A 6099-nucleotide genomic window follows, 5' to 3' on the forward strand; every position below is an offset into this window, starting at 1 on the left:
ACCAAAATCGAAGGTACCTTCTTTTGCCTTAAGTGACTGAGGCGGTTTTGTTGTTGGATGTAATAATGAACATAGCAGTCGTCATTTACTCCTGACATCTGAGCCGCTGAAGACGCAGTGGATTACCTTTGTTTTTGAAGGGAATGCATCCTCCGATCTACCTAAATGCGTTTATGTTCGCGTGAATCATTCGTGATCCCGCTTCACCTACAGAAGAAGTGAGTATAAGGTTCTTTTATGAATCTTTGCAAATCGCTTTTCCTAATAACCTGCTAGTTAGCAAGTTCCGTGGCTGAAGTAAAACAGTATCATGAGAATGGCTCATCGCCCCATGGAAGAGAGGGGCGGGGTGAGCAGAGCTCATTAGCATTCGAGAACATGAACATGGACTGAAACAGCTTGCTGAAAACAGCTGATTTTGACAGGGTAAAAAGGGTGCTGTTTTACACAAACATTAAAATTTTTGAACCAAAATATGTTCAATTTTCTGCTACTTTTTGGCGTACTATTAACACGCAAAAATTGACATTGGCATGCATATGCAATTGGTAGGTTTAGCGGTGTGAGGTAGCTGTGTATCATATGTACACCAAAATACAGATTATATTATATTATATTATTATATGCACGCAAAAACTGCGTATTATATGCATGTCAAACACGTGTATATCGTATGAATGCCAAAGTCTTTTTCTGCGTATAAATAGCACGTGAAATACAAAAACAAATTGTGCTATCGATACGCATTTTCATGAGACCGTGCTCAGACTGGACTATAATGCCAATGCTAAAAATGTAGCTTTGCGATCACAGGAATAAATTATATTTTAAAATATTTTTTTAAAAGAAAGCAAATCTTTGATTTGGAGTTCTGATGTGGAGTTCTGTCTCAGTATCATTTGTGTGATGGCAGCATGGTGGTCTCCAAGAGATAAGTGTAGAATAAAATAGTCTTTTCTTAGTGATTAAGCTTTCTGGACTTTGGATCAATTGGACAAATTACTTCACAGAATAGACTTGCATTTAATGACAACATTAGATAATCAATATAATTGTTAGGGACTTTTCTTGAAATCTCAATCTACTAGCCTAAAAGTAATCATTGTGTTTTCACTCTTACCTGTCTTGCTAAGTGCCTGCATTTTATTGTTAGTTACTTCAATCACCTTAGTATCTAGTTTGGCAAGAAAGCAATAATAGCCTGAATAGCCTATAATTATGGAAGCCCATTATTGTCACAGAAGAAAAAAATCATGATATGGAAAATCGTAATTATGACATAAAAGTCAAATGACATAAAAATGGCAAGTTCTGTCAAGAAACTCTAGATGGCACAGGCTGATGTGTCCTTAATGCAAACTCATGATCTTCACAGCGTTAAACTACTTGGCACAAGCTGATTGGTTCATGTTGCATACACAGATAATGAGTTTGCTACTTTACATTTAAATGGCTGGTTAGCATTCACTAGAGCATTTCGCAGCACACTTTCAGAGTTCCTCTAAAACCCTCCACCTTCCCCTGCTCCACCTGTATAGATCTGCTATGGGTTATTATATATGCTCCTTGTGCAGCAGCAGTATGTCTTAATACTCACAGCACTAAATTTGTGTATACTGTATGTATTAGCAGTAGCAAGTTCCTGTACTTGCTTCGCAGCAGCAGCAATAATCTACAACAACAGCAATAACCAACAGCATCAATTCAGCAGCATAATAGGTCTATTCTGCCAAGAACACATACATTAACATTGTCATATCCATTACCATGCTAAAATCTTTAGAGAGTTGTCATAATAGAAATGTCATAATTTAGTTTTTGTTTTACCTCATACAGTAATTATGACTTAGAATTTCATAATTTAGATTTTATTTGATCTCATATTCATAATTAAACATTAACCCTAACTATGATTAACCATCATTATGGATAAATTATGAATTATGTCATAATTTTGAACTTAGTCAATTTTGACTTTTTACGTCATAATTATGACAACGTATGCCATAATTTTGCATTTTAGTTCATATTCACGAGTTAGCATCTAATAATTTTGACTTTTTGTCAAACTTTTGACTTTTTAATCTCATATGACTTGGTATCTAATAATGTAAACGTTTTACTTCAGAATTCAGAATTTCTATCTTATATTTTTTTTCTTACTCATTTTTGGGGTTCCATATGTAATAGTTCTAACTGCTAATACTGCATTAAAACTGCCCTAATTTTCCACTGCAGCATAAAGAAAGACTGGGATGAGCCTTGTGTAAAGCAAGTAACCAGATCCAACACATCTCTCTCTCTAACTTTCTCTGTGTCAGCAGCTCTGAGCTGACAGTGAAACCACCATCCTCCACTCTGAGAGAAAGAGAGGCATTGTGCCCAGCCATTATCAAAGAGCATGATGCATCGTAAACATCGTGACCTCTCATGAGGGGTTTTTATCATGCGGGTATTACAGATCATTGTTTATTATGTGCTGATTAACTACAGTTCACTGCTGTAAAGTTTGAACTGCCCTGTGCTTAGTTTTATTGAATGTGCACTTGTAGTGCGCTTCAAATATTCTATTTTTTAAAAGCTGTACTTGCAGATAATACAATTTTAATAAAATAAAAGGCTTAAATACATATGTACTTTACACACTAAAGCATGTGTAAAGCACCTTTCAACAATATTCTTTTAAAATATATTATTTCTGTTTTTACAAAGATTTGCAAAACAATTAATGTGTTGAATATGACTAGATCATCATCATCCTCCAAACAATGTGAAGTCACTGTACATTCATTTTATTCATCAAGCACCCACTGTATTGTGGCAGGTGCCATTGAATATCACTGTTTTATTCTGTAAGCTGCTACTGTTGTTGGCGTGTTTGCTGGTGAACGTGAATGAGCAGATGATGAGAACAAATGCAGTTTAGCCCCCGCTAGCTAACATGCGCAGCAGCCTTCAAGCGGCCAAAACGATTCGTCACTGCTTGTGAACGAGGTCTTTGGATGACTGTGAGCAGGGTGATCCACATGAAGGTGACATGCACGTGTCATGTTTGCTCACGACAGACTCCATAGACACCTCAATTCATGGCATATGAAAGAGCAAAAGAATTTACTGCACATTTATTGTGACTGATTAACAGTGTACAGTGTCTTTTTGTCATGTGGTAACCGCCTGAAAGCAGTCTTTCAAATCTTACATTATGGAATATTTACACTATGTTATACATTATGGATAGTGTATAACTATAACTATGCAAGTGACAAATACGAAAATTACAAACACATGACTTGTTTTACTAAAGCACTTCATCAGTTCATGCAAACTTGTTTTGATCAGAATTACATTCAATGTTATTTTGAAGTGAACTAGTGACCTCATGTGGTATGACAAAATAAAATAAAAATACACTTCCTATCCACTAGATGTCACTGTTTAATTGACACTGTGGAGATTCGGCAACAACGGGATATTATTAAATCGGCTTGTACACTACTATTCCAAAGTTTGGGGTGTGTAAGATATTTCTTCTTTTTCACAAAAAATACATTAAAGACATTGATATTGTTGTAAAAAATTATTACAGTTTAAAATAATTGTTTTGTACTGTAATGTATTTTATAAAGCTATCTTATAAAGTTAATTAAATTTGATAAGCTATTTCTGTAATGGCCAAGCTGAATTTTCAGCAGCCATTACCCCAGTCAGTGTCACACAATTCTGCAGAAATCATTTTAATATACTGATTTGGTGCTTAAGAAATTATCACTGATAATATGATTTATTATCAGTGTTGAAAACTATCGCTATTTATATTTTTGTGGAAACCGTGATGTTAATACTCGTTTAAGGAATAGAAAGAACAACATTCAAAAAAATCAAAAGAAATATTTTATAAAATCATACATGTCTTTACTGTCACTTTTGATTTATTTGATGCAGTCTTGCAGCCTGAGTAAAAGTATTATTTAAAAAAAATTGAACTAAACACAGTTTTACAATCACTCAACGTGCATTTTTCAGGTCAGATTTATTTCAAGAGACTTTGTGATTTTTGTTTGAGTCGTCTATAAGTCTTAGAGGGCCAAAAAAACATTATGGTAATGGTCAGACGGGACTGCTGAGATCCTAATAAACTTGTATTCTGCATTCCCTCTTCTAAAGTGACAGATCAAAAGAAAATGGTCACTAAAAGAAAAGATTTCAAAGACTAATTTTTGTCATTCATCTTGAGCTAAATTTCAATGACATCATTCATGAAGTGTAACATTGCATCGTTTCCCACTACACAAGCATGCTTTATATTTACAGTTTAGCTGTTAAAAAAATGGGTCAGGAAACCATTGTCTTTCATCATTATTCTATTTTACAGGATATATTTGTCATGTTGTGACATGGAGGAGTCAGAAAATACTGTAACATTATGAAAATCAACAATGGTTTTATTGTAGTTAAAGTGTAGTAACGATGTTTTTTTTTTGGCATATTGTTTAACATTTCTATAACCACAGTTTTACTACAAATACCATAAATAAAAAATAAATCGTAAAAAAACACAACACGATAATTCCACTAGATGTCACTGTCCAACTGATGCAATATCTAAAAAAATAGATTATCATGAAAAAGGTCAATATTTTTTGTCATTCATTTCAGAAAGTGAAACCCTTATATTATATAGATTCATTACACATAGAGTGAAATATTTCTTGAAATTTTGATGATTATGGCTTACAGATAAAGAAAACCCAAAATTCAGTGTCTCAGAAAATTTTAATATTACATAAGATCAATAAAAAAAGGATATTTTAAACAGAAATGTCAGGCTTCTGAAAAGTATGTTCATCTCTATGCACTCAATACTTGGTTGGGCCTCCTTTTGCATGAATTACTGCATCAATGCGGCGTGGCATGGAGGTGATCAGCCTGTGGCACTGCTGAGGTGGTATGGAAGCCCAGGTTTCTCTGACAGTGGCCTTCAGCTCATCTGCATTGTTGGGTCTGGTGTGTCTCATCTTCCTCTTGATTCTCTATGGGGTTCAGGTCAGGCGAGTTTGCTGGCCAATCAAGCACAGTAACACCATGGTCATTGAACCAGCTTTTGGTACCTTTGGCAGTGTGGGCAGGTGCCAAGTCCTGCTGGAAAATGAAATCAGCATCTCCTTAAAGCTTGTCAGCAGAAGGAAGCATGAAGTGCTCTAAAATTTCCTGGTAGATGCTGGCGTTGACTGTGGACTTCAGAAAACACAGTGGACCAACACCAGCAGATGACATGGCAGCCCAAATCATCACTGACTGTGGAAACTTCACACTAGACTTCAAACAACATGGATTCTGTGCCTCTCCACTCTTCCTCCAGACTCTGGGACCTTGATTTCCAAATGAAATGTAAAATTTACTTTCATCTGAAAAGAGGACTTTGGACCACTGAGCAACAGTCCAGTTCTTTTTCTCCACAGCCCAGGTAAGATGCTTCTGACGTTGTCTCTGGTTCAGAAGTGGTTTGGTAGCCCTTTTCCTGAAGACGTCTGAGCGTGGTGACTCTTGATGCACTGACTCCAGCTTCAGTCCACTTCTTGTGAAGCTCTCCCAAGTGTTTGAATCAGCTTTGCTTGACAGTATTCTCAAGCTTACGGTCATCCCTGTTGCTTGTGCACCTTTTCCTACCTAAATTCTTCCTTCCAGTCAACTTTGCATTTAATATGCTTTGATACAGCACTCTGTGAACAGCCACACCTTTCAGTAATGACCCTCTGTGACTTACCCTCTTTGTGGAGGACGTCAATGTTCGCCTTCTGGATCATTGCCAAGTCAGCAGTCTTCCCCATTATTGTGGTTTCAAAGAACAAGAGATACCCGGAATTTATACTGTATGGATGGTCATTAATTGAAACTCAAATGTAAATATCCTAATATTTTGAGATACTGATTTTTAACTTTCATGAGCTGTAAGCTCTAATCATCAAAATTAAAACCAAAAAACATTTGAAATGTTTTACTTTACATGTAATGAATCTAAAATATATGAAAGTTTCACTTTTTGAAATGTTACAAGAAAAAATGAACTTTTTCACGATATTCTAATTTTTTTTGATGTAT

Source organism: Barbus barbus (genome assembly GCF_936440315.1).
Source record: "Barbus barbus genome assembly, chromosome: 14".
NCBI classification, from domain to species: domain Eukaryota; kingdom Metazoa; phylum Chordata; class Actinopteri; order Cypriniformes; family Cyprinidae; genus Barbus; species Barbus barbus.